This window comes from Desmodus rotundus, chromosome 6 (assembly GCF_022682495.2).
Source record: "Desmodus rotundus isolate HL8 chromosome 6, HLdesRot8A.1, whole genome shotgun sequence".
Taxonomy (NCBI): domain Eukaryota; kingdom Metazoa; phylum Chordata; class Mammalia; order Chiroptera; family Phyllostomidae; genus Desmodus; species Desmodus rotundus.
The window spans coordinates 95,807,271-95,828,840 of NC_071392.1; positions in this window are offsets into that span (position 1 = coordinate 95,807,271).

A 21,570-nucleotide genomic window follows, 5' to 3' on the forward strand; every position below is an offset into this window, starting at 1 on the left:
CACGTCAGGCCGACCAGTCTTTGGAACGTCGAACCCACAGTACCGGCAGTTGTCACTAGCTGACACTAGGTGGCGCTGTGCCGAGCAGGCACCCTTTGAAACTTCCTGACCCCTGGGAAAGGGTACAGTTACCCCCAATTCACAGATGAGAAACAACAAACTCCGAGGCAGCAGGGATTTTTGTCACGTCCATTGCTGTGTCCTGTTTCCTCCTTTAACTCTCGTGGGAGACACTACGATCGCCTCCCCCCGCCCCCTACTTTTTAGAGGAGGAAACTGGGGCTCTGCGAGATGAAGTGCCTTGCCCTGGGAAGTGAGGAGGGGGAAGCGTGAGGATTCAAACGCCGGTCAATGTCTCAGGGCCGTCGCTCCGTGCCCCGTCCATCGGGCACATCCTGGTGAACTCCTACTCATCCTGCGCGCGCCAGCCTGAGCGTCCGCTCTGCTCCGATGCCTTTCCTTCAGCATCGCTGCTTCTGCTCCCGTGCATTTGGCGCCCGTGTCCGCGCCCACGGCATTGTGTGCTCCCTCTGCTGGTCATGCACCGCATTACAGTCCATCCCAGGCATCTGCCCCCAGCATCGCCACGCTGGGATTTCAGGGGCAGGCACTGGCCCTGGTCACTTCGCTCCCAGGCCTGTAACTGTGGGAAACTGTAACTCACCCCACCAGTCTTTTGACATTGTTTCTGTGAGGGCTGATTCTGACTAATATGTAGCTGGTAGATGAACAGCACGTGTGTATAAGAATCCTAGGAACTAACTTCAAAAGATACAAACTCCAACGGGCAGGCATCCCAGCTCGGGGGGGATCAGCTGACCTTCAACCTTGGAGCCAGGATGACTAACCAGGATGACACACAGGCCTGTCACTTGCCTTATCGGAGTGGACTGTGCTCGTCTGCACGTAGAGGACTTTTCAACCCCTCCTTGATCTCCTCGCTCCATTCCCCTCTCCCGCCTTACAAAACCCTGCCTGCACTGAGAGGGGGGAGACAGGCTTGGAGACGTGAGTCCCCATCTTCCAGGGGGCCGGCACCTGAAAATAAACCTCTTTCCTTCACATCAGCACCTGCCTCTCGAATACTGGCTTCCGTAGTGAGCATGAGTGAGTGTGAGTGTATGTGAGTGTGTACGTGACTGTATGAGCGTGTGTGCATGTGTGTGTGAGTGTGTGTGGCTGTATGAGCGTGTATGCGTGAGTGTGTGTGTGAGTGTGTGGCTGTATGAGTGTGACTGTGTGTGACTGTGTGAGTGTGTGTGACTGTGGGTGTGTTGAGTGTGTGTGTGCGTGTTGTGTGTGTGAGTGTGTGTGAATGTGTGTGACACTCTATGAGTGTGTAAGCATGAATGTTTGTCTGAGTATATGTGGCTGTATGAGCATATATGTGTGAGTGTGTGTGAGTGTGTGGTTGCGTGAGTGTGACTGTGTGAGTGTGTGACTGTGTGTATGAATGTGTGTGTGACGCTGTATGAGTGTGTAAGCATGAATGTGTGCCTGTGTGAGTATATGTGGCTAGTATGAGTGTGTATGAGTGAGTGTGTGACTGTGTGTGAGGGGGTGTCTCTCCTGGCACTCACACAGGAAATCCATTTTCCCCTTACAAAGCCAATGGCAGGGGTCTCAATGTCCAAACCCAGGTCAGGAGCAATCCTGGGGTGCCCTCACCTCTCCCTGTGACACTCCACTCCAGGGACTGGCATCCCCCGCTCCTGCCCAACCCCAGCCACCCCTGGACCAGGAGCCCAGAACGGGACCGACAGGAGGGGACTCCTCCGAGCGCAGAGCAGTCCGTGCCCCTCCCCATCACGGCCGAGTTTGTGTCCCCGCTGTTGTTTTCCTCTCTCCGGGCACCAGCCTATCTCTCTGGGGCAGCATGAGCCCAAAGCCCACCTGCGCTTGTGTCTCCTGCTGCTGAACTTTGTGAATCGCTCCAAATGGCCCCAAACACTGTGAGTCAAACGGCAACTATGCATGCAGGCAACGATGGTGGCCGTCTCGGGGGCACCTGCCGTGGCCATGTGCTGGCCCTATGCCATCCATCAGCCCCCCTCCCCCCGCTGTGCCCTTGCTTCTCAGCATCTCAGAGAGCTGGACACAGGTTCAAGGTCGAGGGGCCACAGAGAACGGGTTCCAAGGACAGGCTGCTCTGCGGTGAGCTTTGCCTCCAACAGAGGGATCCACCACTTCCCTCTCTTTCGTCCACGTGCTCACTCAGGTTAAGAGTCTAAGCCTGCCACAGATCCCCTTGGGAAGTTTGGGGTGAGCGCAGTGGATCAGCTCTGCTCCCTGCCTTGGCAAGAAACTCAGAAACCACATCATTTCCAGGAACTTGCAACCCCGGGAGTGGTCCTGGCGCCCTCTAGTGCCCTCTAGGGAGCATGCAGCCAAGCTTTGCTGGGTTCCCCAGCTCTTGGAGGCACCCCTTAGAGGGATCTGACCTCGAGAGTGAGGCTGGCAAGGGGCTACAGGGGCCACTTGCAGGCACTGGGTCCCTTTGTGACCTCTAAAACTCACCCAATGTGTCATTCTAGACAACACGTGCCCACATTTTCCTGTACAATCGTTTCCTTCTCTCTTCCATGTTCCACTGCATTTCAGTGTGAGTTGATGCTTCCTCAAAACCTCTGCAGGTTTCAGGCATATGCCACCCGCAGGTAGGTACCCAAGAGAGGTGGAAATGTGCACCCGGGAAAGGCTTCAATGCAAATAGATGGTGGAAACAGCACCAGGGTCCATCACCGGGAGAATGGGTGAGTGGAGCGTGGCCAATCTGTACTGTGGACAGTCGTTCGGCAGTAACAGGACTTCAGTGCCCGGCACGCTACAGTGGACGTGCCCAGACCACGCTGCGTGAACGACAGATGCTGGCCACACAGAGCCACACGGTGCGTTCACACAGAAGGTCCAAACTCAGACGGGAGGTCAGTCTCTGACTCTCTCCTCTTGTCTGTCCCTCTCACCCACCTCTCTTCCAGCCTCCCCCCCGTCCCCCGCCAGAGCCTGCACCCCCTTCCCTGCAGCTGAGGAAGAAGTCAAGGGGCTCCTTCTCCTGCCCAGACCCCCCAAGGAGTCTCCGGGTGGCTGGGGATGGACGAAATAGTCCAGTCCCCTCCAGGGGTCTCTGCTGCCTGCAGATGGGGGCCCCTCCTCAGGCTTGCTTCCCCTCACCCTTTGCATGGACAGGAAGACGCCCCAGGCTGGGATTTGGGGGGTGGGCAGCATGGGTGGAGTCATGTTCAGGCTTTTCCAAATCTTGGAGTTCAACCCTTTCCACCACGCCCCCCGCTGCCTGGAGTGCCACCAACAATTCCCATGGCTTGCTTCTCCTTGTCCCCGAATGTCCCCTCCTCAGAAAGCCCCACCCCCTTGCTTCTGAGCCATTGCCCTGTGGGTGCCTCCTTGGAACTGAGCCTGCTGTGTCCCTGGCTCAGATGTGTCTGTCGCTGCCCTTCCTAACACCTTGAAGGGCTCCTCTGGTCCCCAGAAACCAACAGGGGGGGGGCCCAGGAGCAGGGGGAGGGAGGCGGGGGCAAGAAGGGAGGAAAGCCCCCTCCCCGATCAATGGCCACAGCCCACACCCTAGAGGCTGAACGAAGACAGTGAGTGGGGCACTTACCCTACAAACCGGACCCTCACCAGAGCAATAGGGCGCTGTCTTACTGGCACCCAGGAACAGCATTCCTGGGGCTGTCCCAGGCCCTCGGGGACGCGCGGCCACACTGGGCATAAAGGACTGGAGAGGAAAAGGACTTTCCACTGCCTCCCGTATCCCGCTGGCCAAAGATTCACCCCAGTGGCCTTGAACCCGGCATGTGGCGGCTTCGAGGAGACCTGGGCAGCAGCCAGCAGCAGGGGATTTGAACCCTCGGAGCTGCTGGGGGAGGGGAAGGTGGTGAGGAGGAGAGAGACAAAAATATCTACGGAAACCACAGAAACAACAACAACAACAACAGACAAGAGTATCAGGGCTGCTTTACTTCCCCCAGATGGTTCTGATTAGAGTTGGCAAGCTGCGAACCCCATCAGGTCGCCCTCTCGTGGCCATTGGGAGGATTGCAGCCTCGCGTCTCCATTTTTCCCCACAGAAGGAATTTTGTGACCTGCAGACCTGGGACATAAAACTCGGGGGGAACAATAAGTTTATTTAAAAAGACTGCTTTATATTATAAATTTTATTTTAATTCCAGGTGTTAATACAACATGAAGCCATGTTGTTGGGTTGTTGTTGTTGTTGTTGTTTTTTAATAAAACACTGTATTTTGTTGGGTTGTTCTGTTTGAATGAAACTGCCCACCCTAAGGGCCCTTGGGGTGCATCCCCCACCGCCTGACCAGGCAGGCCTCCGAGCCAGTTCCTGTCCCTTCTCCAGAAAGTGGGGAGGACCCCACCGTGCAGGGCGCCGGGGGAAGCACTCAGCTCCCAGTGAAAGTGGAACTTCAGATAAACAAGAAGCGTTTTTCCGGTGTAAGTGCTTCCCGAATGTCGCGCGGGATAAGCGTGGAGATGAGGCCTGCATTCCACATCCCACAGGACGATCATCTGCCCCCAGCTGGCGGGTGAAGCTCGCCTGAAGGGCCCCTACCGCTCGTGTGTGCCATTTGCTTGCAGGGACTGTCTTGTTGGGGGACAGCTCTATGTTGGGGTTCTTAGCGCCAGACTCGGGGAGCACCATCCAGCCTCCCTGGAGGGCGGCCTTAGCCAGGATACCCACGTGCCTGCAGCGAGGCCTGAGTGAACAGCGCCCCCTTTCGGCCTGGCTGCAGTACCACTTTGGACGAGAGCCCTCTGGGGCAGGGCAACTCAGGGGACTGGGTGGGTCGGACACACCCCATTGTTATGACTCAAACCCTTTGCCGAGGACGCACCAGGGGACAGCGACGTTCTGTGTCACAAGCAGCCAAAACTTCAGTGTCCGTGACACACTCAGCTGTGGGAACCCTGGTCGCCACCCCAAATATGGCCCAAAGGCCCCACCTGCAAGCATATCAGCACCCATTGTCTGCCACTGGTCGTCCCATTTGCCCCCAAACCCTCCAATGTCATCCGTCTAGCCCTACCCTAACGGGGGGCCTGGGCATGTAGTCACAGGGACGCCAGGACCCAAGGGCCCTGGAGGAGTCTGAATTCTCCCATCACCTCCTTCATCCTAATAAGTGGGAAGGGCTGCCAGTCCCTGGTGGGGACCTGGGACCTCGGGCCCACCCCGTCTGCACGGCCAGGCTGCCTGGACTTCTCCAGCTCTGTCCTTGTCTGCCCTTCAGCGCAGTGGTTCGTTTGCGGAGAAGGATGTATGTCCATGGCTTCCTGCCCTGCAAGGCCACCCGCGGTTCGGTGCTGAGTGACAGGAAGACACGCCACCACCCGGCCTGGTGGAGCTCGCTGGACAAGGTCCCTCACTTCCCTCGGACACTGCCTGGGACCCTGGGACGCCAGGGAATATCCCAGTGGCCAGAGAGCTTGTAGTCCCCACCCCTGGAGGCTGGCACCGTCCTGTGGCATCGAGGCCGAGGGGCCCTAGCATTTCAGCCAGGCCAGGCGGTGCCCCAAAGCGTCAAGCAAGTGGCATCGGTGGCCTGTCACCAGGAGCAGAAATTGAAACAGTTCGGCCCCACTGTATCTTGGTGTCAGAATCACCAAGGAAAGAACACAATCAAGCGCTGGATGGAGCCACACGGAGGGGAGACAGCAAGACTAGTGTCAGCATGGGTGCCCGTCCCCGTCCGTGGTCAGCAAGTCCCACCCGGAAGCTGACTCGGGACCACCAGCCCGCACCTGCCCCTCTGGTGCTGTGACAGAGGGGCCCATCCCCTCGGCAGGGGTTGGAGCCTGAGGTGGGGTTGGCCAGGTGCCATAAGACACACACGTGGAAGGAGGACAGAGGAGCGAGCATTGAGGAGGGGACAAGCTGGCCACATGCAGTGAGTCCCCTCTGTCCTTAAGTGGCCAAGTGGGGGTCAAACATCTGCATACTATTTGCCTTGTAGTCCAGAATCCACCCCCACCAGGTGTCACCCCCACAACTGAGAGCAGGGTCTTGGACAGGTGCTTGCCCCCCACGATCATGGCAGCATCACTCACAACCGGCAAAATGTGGATGCTGCCTAAATGCAACTGCACCCCAAACCAGGGGTCCACCCACACCATGGGACGTCTTCAGCCCGAACACGGCGAAAACGCTGGTGCGCTACCTGCCGCGAGCCAGAGCCGCCAGGACGCGGTGCTCAGGGCAGCTGGCTGACCAGGTGACGAACTCCGCCCTCTGCCCTCTGTGAGCCAGACTGGCACAGAGGCATGGCAACCGCAGCTGCGGCCACCGGGGCGGTTGAGGCCGGGGATTGCTCCCCGGGGGCCGGCAACAGGCTGGTCGCTCAACAATGCGCGTGCAGCTTGCGTCCTGAGCTGCTCACGTCACAGAGGTTAGGCTGGTGAGCTTTGGGTTCCGGGTTTTCAGTCACAATAGACAAGGAGTCCCCCTGCATTTTCGTCCTGAAACTCCTGCTTTCAGCCCTCGGGGGCAGCGACTCGTTCGTCCGATTTGCCGTGGTCAGTGGAATGAGGGCCTCCCCAAGACGTCCAGTCCTGGTCCTCTGGCCCTGTGACCACGTTAGGCCACATGGCAAAGGGGACAAAGGCCGAGGCGGCACCAAGATTGGCATCAGACACGCGGAGATGACCCTGCAGGGTCTGGGTCTGCCTGGCGTGGTGACAAGGGTCCTGGGAGTGGGCAGAGGGAGGCTCAGAGGAGGCCGGGGGGCGGGTGTCATGTCAGAAGGAATTACCCTGTGTGAACCCCCAAAGTTCACAAATTGAAGCCCTAACTCCCAACGTGACTGCAAGTGCCTATAGGAACTGGAGGAGGTGATTAAGGTAAATGACATCACCGGGTTGGGGACCCAATCCGATGGTACGATGGCCTGAAGAGAGGAAGGGAGGCAGATGTCAACCTACCCACCATGTGAGGAGAAGCAGAAAGATAACCATTTAAAGGCAGGAAGAGAGGTCTCACCAGAGACCAACCCTGAGGACCTTTGACCTTGGAGGCCCACCCCCAGCACTGTGAGAGGACACCTATGTGTTACTCAAGCCACCCGTGCCACGATTTCTGTAACCCCGCCCCCCCAACCCCCCAAGCTGGCTGGGACAACCCGCAGCTGCTGGCCTGGCCGGTGGAGAGAGGGCCAGGAGCCGAGGACCAGAGAGAACAAGGAAGCAGATGGACCCCCAGAACCTCCAGAGGGACAGAGCCCGCCGACACCTTGACGTGGGCCCGGGGAGACCTGGGCCAGACTCGTGGATGTAGAACTGGGAGGTGACAGGTGCATGTGGCTTTAAGCCATGGATTTAAGCCATTACAACAGCGATGGGAAATGAATGTGCGTGCCGAGCCCGAGTGAAGAGGTTGGGGGGCACCCTCCGAATCCTGACATCCATGGGGTGACATTCCACCATGTTCCCATAGCCTTTCCAGAACGTGGTGGGTGGTTATGCCACAGCGGGGGCTAAGAATGTCCCCCAAGAAGGGACTGGTTGAGTACATAACACTACAGCCACCCAAAGGAGCCACCTTCTCTGGGGAGGGAGTGAGACGTATTTCACAGGCCACTGGGGAGGGATCCAGGGAAAAGGCAAATGGAGAAAAGTGTGTGTGTGGGGGCTAGTATTTACCTAAGAAAGGGGCAAAATATGTGTATGTACTAGCCTATATTTTTAAAAGGAAGGAAAACCAAAAATGTTAAAAACATCCGTCTCCCCACAGAAAGACGAGGGAAGTGGCAAGGCAGCAGCGACACCGCCAACAGGCCCTGTTTGCACAGCTGACCCCCGAACCCGGCGACTGTGTTTACATAACTGCACAGCATCATTCCCCAGAAGCAGCCAGGGGTCACATCCACACTTTGTAATTACGTACGGGTGATTAGTTTCAAGGGAGCCCCGAATAATCACAGTGAAGGGGAAACCAGTGGCCGGCGCTGTGCACCGAGTGGGCCGGCCGGCCTCACTCGGAAACACAGACCTGCGATGGCCGCCCTGCCAACCTACAGCAGCGAGGAAAGAAGTCTGGGGAAAGACCTGAAACTGCTTTCAGGAACCCCGGCTTTGCTGGTGGGGCTGTGTTTTTATCCCGAGGGTTCTTGGTGTCTGGGGGCAGGAGGCAGATGGCTTTGACTAGGCTCTGGGATTCTTGGGGGTGGGGCGGGGGGAGAGGACAGGGATGGAGGCCCGTGAGGCCCGTGAGACTCCCAGCTGAGTCTGAGTTGAGAGTGTCAGTTGGCATCCAGGGAGTATTTCGTCTTTAAAATGCGCATATTTCCAAGTTCCGTCCCCCGACAGGCCTAGAAACTCGGCCTCGATGGCGAGCAGAGCGATGGACACCCCAGAGACGGAGGTGGCTCCTGCATTTTCCTCCAAAACGAGCCAGAACTCCTTGGAGAAATAACCGATTCGAGGTCTGCGGAGAGAAATGTTCCAGCTGATTGTGGGATAATTACATTATCAAAGCCCGCGAAGGTCGTGTAAAACAGGCTCTGGTGCCAACAAAACAGGCTAATTTAAGCATCAATAATGAGAAGTGCAATGAATTGAAATACACAAACAATGTTTAACTCAACCAAGTCATAATGATACCAAACACCACTTGATGGTGACATTTTATGGAGCCAAGGAGACTAACTCGGTATTTTGAAACTTGGTATAAGAAAAAAGAGAGAGAGAGAGAGAGAGAAACCAACTCTTTCCCTGCCTGTCCTATCGGAACTGTACCACAAGTAACTGGTGAGGAAATCTCCCTCGTAAGGCATTTCCGCTCCAGGTAATATTGAAAATGAAGGAGAAGTGATGGAACTAGAGTGCTACTGTGTTGCGAGGAAAGAACAGGTGCGGGCAGCAGCTACAAAGAGCTGCGAACATAACACAGCGAGGAGCAGACGGTATACGCACCAGACACATGCAGACAACCTCTCCTGTGAGACACTCTTGTCCCCTACCTCCCCGCAAACGAGTCAAACTTGACCCTAACCCAGACTCGAAGTCTAGTGCAGTTTACAGGAAGTGCAGAAACACAGAGGAGTACATGAAAAGACCACCCAGGGGTGCCGTCAGCAAACACCTAGGCTGCGGGAAACATTCTGGACAAATGACCTGACTTTGTTAACAGATAGTTGGCAAGAGGTGATGGATGGCAGATGAGAAGCTAAGAGACATCCAATTGCAGTGCAAGCATCTTACTTGCGTTCTGATGGGAAGAAACAGCCAGTCAGAAAACAGCTGGGGCCATTGGAGGCGGGAGGCGAGAGACCACCGACCGGCAGAATCGGGGCCCCGCCACCCGCAGAGGAATCACCGAAGTTTCTGGGAGTGGGAGGCAGGAGGGTCGGAACCAGAGAGAGAGACTGAAGATGCTCCTACGCTGCTGGCTTTGAAGACAAAGGAGGGGCCAGGAGCCACGGGAGGAAGGCGGTTTCCAGAAGCTGGAAAAGGCAAGGACAAGAATTCTCCCCCAATGCTCCCAAGGGCACACAGCCCAGCCGACCCTGCAGTTTCAGCCCTGGGGGGCTGACACGCGGACCTCTGACCCCCAGAATTAGGATAGAATGCCTTTGTGTTGTTAAGTCCCTGAGGTTGTCATCTGTTACGGCGGCAGTAGGAACAGATACATGGGGACATGGGACATTCCAGGCTTGCTGGGACAACCTGGTCACCCCAGGCCCCGGGGACCTTTGGGTAGTTGAGGTGGAGTTTGAAAGGCAGCTGTGACCTTGTAGGGCACACGGAGGGCTCTCTGCTCCCGGCTTTGGAGCAGGAGAGGACCGGTGCCGAGTGGTGGCAATAATAATGCTGGGGACAGTGTTGAGTCGGAGAGCCACCTTTGTCTCATCTTCCTGAGTGTCGCAGTTGTCCTGGGTACCGTGGACCCTGGGATTCAGGACTCCCCACACCCACACTGGGACCCGAGTGTGGGCGGGGGGTTCTGGGGGGCAGGGGGGTGGAATGTGCCAAAATGGTGGGCTTCTTTGCTGCAGGATTTTTAAAAAAAGCTTTACAGAACCTCTCGGTTACAGTGTCGGTTCACAATGGAGACACATGTAGCCTATGTTTTAGATTAGTAAACCAGTGCCCTCCAAACGGGGTGCCAGACTGTCCAGGCCGGCCTTGACAGCTGAGTGTCCTTAGGATGCAGTGCGGTCATCTGGGACATGTGCTCCAGTCGCTGCTCCGGTAGCTGCTCCAGTTTCCCAGGCGGCGACCAGGGGTCCCGGGCTGCGCTCATCCATGGTCCCTCTTCTTCCCTCCGAGAGCCACGGAAGCCGGGCTGCCTGTGAGGTCCTGAGGGGCAGAGTGGAAACACCTACCGATAATAGGCCTCCCAGAAGATAAAAGCACGTGCAGACATGGACACGCATATGCTTATGTTCATGATACATTTCACTGGCCTAAGGGTGAGTAGCAACCAACCCCCGCGTACTAAGTTATAACACTCTGTTGTGAATCCCACACAACTGTAACTTCAGTGCCGCTTGTATTTCTGGCAAAAGCCATCGTCGGCTTTTGAAATCGCACCGCGGACGGGCGGAACAGGAGCAGGCTGTGCATGAACGCTCGACAGAGGTCTGATTCAGCCGAGAAGCTGGTGCTCGTCATCGACAAACGATGACAGTTCCGACCCGAACGACGGGTGGTGTCTCGATTCATTGTAACTGGTACCTCCAAAGGGGACTGATGAAGACACCTGTCACCACTTCGCTGGCTCGGCAGCGTGTGAGTAACTGCCTTGCTGAGTTATATCACCGTTCTCCGGCCCTGAAGGAAGGTCCCCCCGGTGTTTTTGTGCTACTCACGGCGACGCAGCTACAAACCTGACACACACACTGAAGGCTGATTTGCATTATTAGCATTTTCCTGTCACCTCCTAGACCATCGACACAGTGTCAGCGAGGACTGACTCCCCATCGCAGACGGCGTCGGGCCTGGTACAGCACATCCTCCTTACAAACACACCAGGCACAGCGACCTCGAATGTAGCGAGATCATTAGGAAGTGATGGCTTTTAAGTAATGAGTTGCTTTTTTGTAATAAATAACTCATTTCATTATAAGTTTGGACTTTTTCATTTTTAATAATGTGAAGAGGCACCTTAGAGCGCTCTCTCCTTCTGGTTTCTTGAGGTGTAAAGGACAAGTAAGATGGTAAGACACAAAGTGTACATTGTAATAATTTGATATACCTGCACATTGGGAAAGGGCTCCTCCCTTTAGTTACTTAGTATCTATCCCTTCCAGCTCTTAAAAAGAGAGATGTAGTAACCCTCAGGAAAAAAGTGTGCGAGGTCTCATTGTTACTCTTTTCGCTTTGGGACCCTATTGATCTCCAAACACATGATACTGCCCTCTAGTGGCCACCAGGAGCACGAGCTGGAGCCTCCAACTTTTCTACCCAAAGGCAGGGATGAGATGCAGCCAACACCTGCAGCAGGGGACCTGGGAGACGGTGCCGGGAGCAGGGAGCACATACCAAGTGCTTCTGAAGCCCCTTGTTTTAGGTTAGAATTGCAAGTGCTTTCTCAGTCTACTCCAAACTGTGCATTTGCTTAAGAATAAAAATCAAAGTTCCCCTCAAATCTTCCTGTGAGGGTGATGGTCCAGGAAGACACACTTTGCTTTTCCTGGAGCTTCCTGAACCCCCTTTGGCACGGGCACGTGTCCCTGGGTCCTGAGACTGTGATTTGACAGCACAGGGCCCTGGCCTGCTCCCTGGCCACTTCTTGGAAGTGTGCGTATTCCAGGCACAAGGCACCCTCCTGAGTCTCCCAGTGTCCCTAGCCTTGTTCTGCCTCTCCTGTTTCTAGTCCCTGCCTCTTTTCTTTTTTCTTTTTTCTTTTCTTTCCTTCTCTTCTCTTTTCTCTCCCTTCCTTCCTTCCTTCCTTCTTCCCTCCCTCCCTCCCTCCCTCCCTCTCTCCCTCTCTCTCTCCCTCGCCCCTCACCTGAGGACAGTTTTTCATTGCTTTCAGATAGAGAGGAAGGGAGAGAGAAAAAAACATCGATGTGAGAAACATTGATTGGTTGCCTTCTTGTATGCGCCCAGACTTGGGATCAAATCCAAAACCTAAGTATGTCCCCTGACCGGGAATCAAACCAGCAACCTTTCAGTTATGGGATGGTGCTCCAACGAACTGAGCCACTCTGGCCAGGGCAGTCCCCACCTATTTTCAATGGTCGTGTGCTGAGCTTCGTAATAATTACAGCCAATATTTCCTGAGTACTTATAATAGACACTCAACTAATTTATCCTCACCTTTGAGATAAGCACGATGTAAAGCTCTCTGTAAAGAGAGGAAAATGAGGCATGGAGATGTCATGTGATAGCCCAAGGCCACACAGTAGCAAGAGAGAGACGAGAATGCCAAGCAATCTGAGACAAAAGCCTGCCTCTTAACCACTGACACATTGTATCGCTCCTAACATGTGCGGGGACCAGCGGCCTTCAAACTCTTTGTAACAAAGAACATGTCAGCATTATTCCCAGGAACCCCACACCGACAACCCCAATGTCCACAGACTCCAGAATGGATACATTTTGGCTACTCATGCATGGGAGTATTACACATCGGTGAAAAATAATGCATTACTGCTGCAGGCAGTAATGTGGGTGGGCCTCACAGACATAAGGTAAGTAGAAGGAGCCAGCAACAGAGGAGTGTACCTATTGTATGTTTCCTCTTTAACAATTTCAAAACCAGTTAATACAGCTTAGAATAGTGGGTATCTTTGGGGTTGGGGAAGTACAGAGGAACAGGCGAGCAACGAGGGAGCCTGCAGGGCGCTGGGAAGGTTCTGCACACTGGTCAGGTTGCAGGCGTGGGGAGACTCACCCAGCTGTGCTGAGAATTCTGCTCAGGGTTGCACCGCCCTGTGGGGGCAGGAGGTCGCAGAAGGTGGCCACACCCCAGTCCCCAGAACCCGTGGAGATGTTCCATGAGGCAGCAACAGGGACTTTGCAGATGTGGTTTAGCCTACAGACCTTAAAATGGGGGTTCTCCTGGATTACTGGGGGAGAGCCTGATGGAATTCCACGAGCCCTAACAAGCAGCGATGGGGAGTGAGATGTGGCAGAAGCCAGAAGTTCAAAACACGTATTCATGTTCCAGCACTGCCGTAACAGACCCCAAACTCAGCAGCTTCCGACCACCTCACCCATACAGGAGTGTCACTCGGTGAAGTCCGCGGGTTCTGGGAGTTTAAGCGAAACAACGGAGAGTGAAACCAGTCTGACCACAGCTGAGAGAATAAACAAGAGTCCAGCTCCTGCCACATCTCATCAACCTGAGGAGGCAGGGCGCCAACCAAAATGACGTTATTCGGGGACCTGCTGTGTGTCAGCTTCCGTAGGTAGGAAGTCTGGTGGGCTCTGAGTCCTCTGCCTGGGGTCTTATGAGGCCAAAACCAAGGTGTCGGCCAGGTGTGCCCAGCTGGCAGCTGGGAGGGGGCTCTCCACTCTCCCCAGCACCCAGAATTCTCTCCCTCCCCCAAGCACTCTTTCCCCAAATAAACCCAAGTCTGCAGACCTCACAGTTAGCTGGCAAGTAAGGCATCAGCTCAGCGGGCCTGGGACCAGGGACCGGGGACCAGGGACCAGGGACCAGGGGGAGGTAAGTGCCTCGGGCTGAGCATTGAGGAAGGCCCTGCACCCCTGGGCTGGCCGCACCCCGCCAGAGCCACTCGCAAGTACTCACAGGGCTCGACCCAACGCCTCTCACTCACTCCTGAGCTCCTTTCCGGGTGGGAAAGAAATGCCACTTAGGGTTAGGGGCTGGGGGCTGGGACCCCTCCCTGCAGAGTTACCCACTGCGACTGGGGTCCCTCTTCTGCGGGGAGGGGGGCGGTCCTCTGTGGATTCACCACGTTTTGCAAATAAAAATACAGAACACTCAACTCAATTAGAATTTCAGATAAGCAACAAATAATTATTTGAGTAGAAATATGTTCCATGTCACATTTGGGACATACTTGTAGGAAAAAAAAGTGTGCTATCCATTTGAAATTCAAAGCTTCCTGGGCACTCTGCGTTTTGTCTGACAACCCTTGCTGAGGCCCCTCCCCCACTGCCACCAGCTGGAACAGTCACCTCCCACTCCCAGGAATCCCTCCAAGACATAGCCCACCACACAGGGACTGCCACCTGCCGGTCCCTCCCCCACTGTCCTGTTCCAACTGCCCCCGAAGGTCTCCAATATGGCTGCCCGTGGAGTCACCCGGGGGGACTTAGGGACCTTCTGCCACCCCGGGGGTTCAGATTTAATTAATCCAGAGGCAGCCAGAAAAATGTAAAAGCTCCCGCAGGGAGTCAAGGTAGAGTCAAGTCTGAGACCACCCGGCCAAGAGGCTGCTCGGACTCGGGACCCCTGTATGCGGACCGCTGTGGCAGGAGAGGCGCACCCCTGTCTGTGGTCGGTGGCCCCGGGATCGGCCAGCCTGGGTCCCAATCCTGCCCTGTTGGTTTCGGTGCAGCTTTGGGCCAGTGGCCTCCACTCTCAGAGCTTCCGTTTCTTCCTGGTCCCTCACAAAGCCGCTGTGAATGTCAGTTGAGACAGTGGTTCCCCCAGTGTGGTCCCCGGACCGGCCTCACCGGGGCCATGGGAGATACACACATTCCCCCACCCCCACCCCAGGGCTCCTCCATCAGAACTGGGCTGGGGATGCAATCCGCAGGCCCTGCAGACGCCTACGCAGCCGCTGGGCACCTTAGGCCAGTGATGGTGTCAAAGGGAGATTGGGGATGAATGAGAAGTGAGTCCCGGGCTGTCTCCTCTCACCCCCAGGTGCCCTGACGCAGCCCTCCCTCCTCCTGCCTGCTGCCAGCAAAGCCAGAGCTGCTTGATGGGCAAGAATTTGTGGGGGGCCTCAGGGCCCAGGTGTCTTTCCTCCCTGGCCTGGGAGCACTCACCTGGGACCTCTGAGAGATAAAGGCTCCATCAGGCTCCTGCCCTCCCTTCTCTCCAGGCCGATAATTCTGCCGTTGTGCCCAGGGCAGCGTCCCCTCACCTTCCCCGAAGCCCCAGGGCAAGACCTTCTGGCTCCCACGGAGTTCCACTGAATGTCCAGTTTGGGCACATTTCAGGGAGAGAGCTTTTAATCCCCGCCGCCCCCCCCCCCTGCTTTAAATCAAGCAAACTGCCTGCTGCTTGAAATGTAAAGTGGTTGCTGGTTGTGGGTTAGAATGAATGATACAGTTTCTTCCTTGGGCTGTTAAAACAGCCTCCATCTCAGCCAGGAGTTGGAATTGCAGAGAGCTGGGGGCTCAGCTCAGAAGGGTGGTACCAGCTGACTTCTCTGGGCCCCCATGTTCTCCCCTCAAATGAGAGTAATAATTGCTATTAGAATGATCAGGATAATAAAAGAATTTGTAAGTGCTTTATCCTCCCAGGCAGTCTGAGTATGGCGCTTCTTAGGATCACCTGTGGAGATTTTAACATCTGAACATCCGGCCACCTGGGGTAGGGGCTGCTTCTCAGCTTTTCCCAACAGCCTGAGATTGCCAAGTGCGGCCCGGGTGGGGAGCCATGGCCTGGTGGACCTTGGGGTGACTGCCCACTGGCTCTACCTTCCCGTCTTTGGGGAATGGTACCTCTGTCTCCCTGGGGGCCCCCACTGCAGGCACACGCACCTCGGCCACCTGGGCTGACGCACCACTTTGGGAGCGTGGGTCTCTGGCCTGGGCTCCATGAGCAGCTGAAGCCAATATACAGCAACTTGCTGGATTTCAGGAGTTAAAACACCAGCAGAACAGGCGGGGCTGTTAATTGGAAGCAGACCAGTGGCTCTGGCTCTTCCTCGATGGTCCTCTTGTTAGGTCTGTCCGTCACCCCCGCCTGCCCAACCCCTGCTGCCTGAATGAGGCTGTCCCCCCTCCCCCCACCAGCCAGAGGTGCTGCCCTGGCTCCTGAGCCCCTGGTGGCCTCGGTATCCCTGTCCTCATGGAACGTCTGCTGTACGGAGCACTCCCGTGTCTTTGGGGCCTGGCAAGGCCACGAGTCACCCCTACATCTGGCGATGTCACAAATGCTCCTTGCAGCCCCACTCCAGCTGGCCCGTGAGGGGTGGGCTGGCTCCAAGGCCCCCTCCTGCCCCTGTGTCCCCCCCGTAAGATGGCCTGGCAGCTGCCCCTTAGCCCAGATGACCCTGGGGTTGGTGGGACCCAGCAGGGCCTAGGAACAGGCTCTTCCTGGCCCTTCCAATGGCGGTCACCAGCCCCACCACCTGAGGGAAATGGGCTGAAACAGCGCGGCTCCTCGGGCATGTGGCCTGGGGGGTCCCTGGAGGCTCCCACCTCTGCTGCTGCCATCTTGATATCTGACTACTTCTGAACAAGGGGCCCCATGTTCTCATGCTGCCCTGGGCCCCCCCAAATTCTGTGGCTGCCCTGACCTAGAGAGGGGAGGTCAGGCACACAGCAGCCTGCCAGAGCCACGTAAGGTCATCTAGAGTGTTGCCTCGGCCCCCTGAGTGGAGGCCTGGGGCCCCCGACATCCACTCACCCACCGCCAAGGACTGGTCACGCAGGGGCTCCAGGCTTTCTCGCTGCAGCTCATCCTCCTCGGTCACCACTGGGGGGCGCCCTCCAGGGAAGGCGTTCTCATTCACCACTTGCCCAAGTGGGAAGCTGGTTCCCTTGCTTCCTGTCCTGGTGACCAATGGTGTCACAAGGAACTCGTGAATCTGAACGTATTTGATGAGTTTCTATCCACTGCATGAGCCGTATAGCTCTTCTTTCAAATATAAAATATGTGTGTGCACAGTGTGTACACATCATATACACATGTGAGCACTGATGGGCTATTTAACGATAGCAGAGCATTACTGGTATGTTTCAGATGTGCTAACAGTCTTGCATGTGAACCGTACATTGCTCAGGTTTCTCCTTGGTTCTTGGTGCTCCATGCCGGAATATTTATGGATTAAAGGGGAACAAAAATAAAAAAACACAGCACACCCCCTGGCACCCTGGCCTAGGCACAGGGTGGCCTCGAGGCCTCCCCTGGGACCTCAGGGGACTTGGGAGCTTGTGACTTCTGAGCACCCAAGGCTCATCTCCTGAAGAGACCACAGGCCGAGCGGGCTGCTTAGTATCTAAGTCACCTCTGGTTACAGAATGTTGGGCTGGGCGGGAGGGCCCTGGGCTGCCATCCACTGGGCAGGGGTTCCAGCAGGAGGAGGGAGACAGATGAGGGGCAGCAGTTCCGTGACCTGGAAGTCCCGTCAGGCAGGTATGAACTGCCTTGTCCCTGCCTTTTGGGGGGTCCCTGACCACAGCTGGGTGGCTCTCAGGTGAGAACCAAGGCCCTGAGCTCAGGGCCTTGAAAGCTGTGACACCCTGAGAAGTTACTTCCTCTCCAAGGGCGGGGAAGGGACCTTATCTTCCTCATTCGCTGTTGCGTCCCCAGGGCCAGGCACATAGTAGGTGCTCAGTTCGTAAGTGAATGAAGGTGTCTCCAAACCTCACTCCTCCATCTGCGGTCTCTATCACACGGCAGAAAATGTGCAGGTGAGAAGGTCATCACCGGACCGGCCCCCAGGGGGCAGCAGGAAGCACGCGGCTGTCCTTAGGGCCAGGCTTCCCTGAGCTGCGGGCAGAGGCGAAGCACTTTCTTGGCTCCATAGGAAGGGTGCTCAGGGCGAGGCTCCTTTTGGCTTCAGTTTCCTGAAAATGTTGCACGTGAAGGTGGTTTATTTGACTACCATCACCATTATCATTACTGATACCATTTCCCACCATTACCAGCTAGGCCCGTGAAACAATGTAACTGGACATGTAACTTTAGCTCTATGTATCTTTACATGTGTATCTGTTCCCCTGTTTCTGCATCCGCACTCACATCCGTCTCCGTATAAGATGAGCAGCATGTACGGAGCAATTAATTACCCAGCATTCTGCACACAGCCGCGGGTTCGGTCTGCAGGAGGACCTCTGAAGGGACTGGCTGTGTGCCAGGTTTCTGATAGAAGACGGGGCACACACACAGGAGACTGTAAGCAGGAGATCCGGATGGGACCTGCCTGGAGAGCTGGCCTGCACCCTCTCCACCAAAGCCAGCAAAGCCAGGATGCGGGCTGGGACGCAGGACCAGGCAGGGTGCCCGGGCGGGGGGCTGGCCTGATGTTTGCTGAGGCAGTGGAGGGAAGATCAGCCTCTGGGGCCAGGATGAGGCAGGAGAAGGAAGGAAGGAGCTGAGCCCCGCCCTGCAGGTGGAGGCAGGCAGACTCAGGCTTCTCTGCACAGGAGCCCAGTGGCCCTTGGGGCAACTCAATGCATTCTGCTGTAGAATGAGCCACCCCACAACATAACGGCTAAACCCCCATTCAGGTGTTTACCTCTTCACCACTTAGGGCTGAGTTCCTGGGTGGCCCTGGCCAGTGTCAGCTGGCCCAGCTCGTCTCTCTGCATCCAGCAGGCCCCCCCCTCCCCGCCCCAGCAAAGGTGAGACACGGTGGAAGGTCACAGTGACCCCTGAGACCGAGGTTCAGAATGACTCCATCTCTCCTGACTCCTTCTGTCTGTCAAAGCAAATTCCAGGCCAGCCCAGGGTCCAAGGTGCGCAGCTCTACCTGTTGACTCTACCTCTTGATGGAAGAGACAGCGAGGTCACTTTGCAAGGAGGGTGGAGGGTCAAGGATGGGGGCAAATTTGCAATCACCGGAGCAGCCTTGAATCTTGACTCCTCCACGTAACCTTGTGTAAGCAAGCAGCTGAGCCCCCACATCCTCCTGGGGATGAGAAGAGATGACCTGCAAACAGCCAGGCCTTCTCTCCCGGTCACTTCTCTGCCCCTTGCCCCTCCGGTCACGTGCCCGCCTCCCATTCCAAAGACCCAGGCCCCATGGGAGGGCCTGGAATCAGGGACAGGCTGTGACAGGGGGCCCTGCCCTGCGGTGACTAAGCATACGCCTGAGCTTTGGAGATCAGCGCCCAGTCTCCCCCTCCGATGGCACCCTAACATGCTGAGAATGAAATCCAAACTCCCCACCGTGGTCCCGGAAGCCTGTCCCTGCCACCCCCTCCCTCCTGTTCCCCATCGATCCCAGCTTGTCCCCCCTCCAGGCCTCAGCAGGACCGCTCGCTCGCCACGGGGGTCTCCTGCCTCCTCTGTCACACATGCCAGCTGCCCCTCCTCTGCTTGGGGATTCTGAATATCATGGGACAAGAAACAGGCTCCATGACTAAGATGTTGATTTGCGGCCCCTGGTGACAGCACTATTTTAGGCACAGGGGAGGCATGGTGACTTAGCTGGGACCTGGAAGGCTCCTTCAGGGGCTTGTGGGGGACGTGTACTGACTCATTTGGGAGCCGATGCCAAGCCGGGTTCAGATCCGAGTGGGCGTGGAGGGCAGGCTGGTGCCAGGCTTCCGAGATGAGCCAAAGCCCAGGTGGAAGGGGGCTCAGGATGCTGCGGCTCTGGGGCAGGGTTGGCGGTGGGGTCCGGGAGGATGCCCACCATCCCAGGCTCTGCACCGTTCCCTGAGGCAGTGCCCCCCATAGCTTACTGAGCTAGAAAGTGTCAGTGGAGCCTCGCTTTGGAAACCACCTCTGCCATTTCTAGCTGGGTAGAGCTCTCTGTGCCTCAGTTTCTGTATCTATAAAGTGGGCACGAAGCAACCTCCCTGTGGGGGTGATTGGAAAGATAATACTTGGAAACCACCCTGCAACATCATTAAAAACCACAGGAGCCATGTAATGAACAGAGCAATGAGATCACAAAGTATAGAGGTGAAGAGCTGGGACTCGAGCTGCCCGAGTGGCAATCCCCGTGGCTGTGTGACCTTAGCAAACCGCCCACCCTCTCTGAACCTCCATTTTCCAAACTGTGAGCCAGGCTGGTGGGAGCCTCTGGTGTGTTTCTGGACGGATGGGTCGTGAGTGCAGTTGCAGAGCCTGCATCACCATCATTAGGGTTCACAAAATTTAGGTAACTGCCTGTAGAAGACCCCACGGGGACCCACAGCGAAGGTACTTCTGACCACGGTCTGTGAAGAACTGAGGCACGTGGTTCTCTGCCAGCTGGCGCAGGAGGGGGCAGGGGCGAGGCTGGCACCGGATTGCGTGAGGTGTTCTGTGTGTGGCCCAGGGGCCAGGCCTGGCAGCGCACCTTCTCCCTGCCCCACAAAGGCAGAAAAGGGTCCCGGTGAGGTGATGCGGCCTCCTCTAGATCACAGAGCTGGATTCGAATGGAGCTAGGTCACCCTACTCTTTAGGGACTGTCCAGGGACCCCGAGCATGCTCTGCAGGCCCCAGGAGGCTGGGGGGGAACCCTGAGAGGGAAGACTCATGCTTCTCTTTCTTCAGACATTGTCTGGGAGTCTGACAAATAAACAGACCCCCCCCCACCGTCCCCCACCCCGGAGAGCCTGGCTCTCAGAGGTTTCGGGGACTCAGGGCTGGCGCTGGGTGCAGTCAGCACCTAGGACTGAAGAAGTCAGAACAAGCGAAAACACCAGACTGTTACGTGTGTGCTGGGCCAGAAGGAACGGGATGGGCGGGCGCTTTGCCCACAGAAGTTCAGAAGGAATAATTAGCAGGTGTCAGAGGTGGAATGAGCGAAGGCGGTACTCGCCAGTATGACAGCGGGGAAGCTGAGGCTGCCCTTACACCCCTGGGTGAACGCTGCCCTTGGTCCGCCACACACTGACTGGGCACATTGTCCCACTCTCTGGGTACAGACCCTCAGAAACCCCAGAGAAAGTTCTAGAGGAAATACTGCTTTCTGACCAGAGGCGGTGCTGTTGCCTCACAAATGTGCTGCTCATGGCGCCCGTGGGGGGAAAAAGTGGGGAAAAAGTCTGCAGAGCGTACAGCTGCGGCCCGCTAGGCGCCCGGCCAAGGGCCTCCCTGTCCTTGGCCTTTCTCCTCCCTGCGGGTGCCCACGAGGCCCCTCTGCACTCCCACAGGCAGGGGGTGGGGGCCGGAGCTGTCAGAGGGAGGGAACGCTGATCCTCCAAGGGGCTACAACCTATTGCAACATGCCAGCCTGGACCTTGAGAGCAGCCCTGAGTCCCAAAAGGCTACAATGTGTCACAATGTAGCAAAGCCCGACCCTGTGCTAAATGCTGTGCAAACATTCCCTCTAACCCTCACAATGTTTCCGTGTAGCAGGTCACCAGCCCAAGGTCGCAGGCATCTCCTTAGTGAGAGCAGGCATTTGGACTTGGGCCTACGTGGCTCCAGAACCAGGGGCACACCTTGTTCTGCTGAGGGGAGTTTGTGTGTGACTTGCTGTCCTGGGGACGTGGCACAAGCTGGGTCTGAGATTTGGGTCCTGGCGTGCCCTGCCTTGCAGGCTGGGCTGCAAGCTCCTCTTAGCCTTCAAGCGGCCCTGGGGTAGGGTGGGGTGGGTTGGGGGGGCGGATCTGGCAGGCAGAGAACACTTGGAGAAGTTTCCATGAAACAATCAGCTCCGGCCAGATGTTCTGGTTTTCAGCCACATTTTTTTATGACCTAAGTGGGACCCCTTCCTCATTTGGGGGGAAGGGGAGGACATAAGTGAGGAACTCGGCTCGGGTCACTGGCTCCTATTGCAGAGC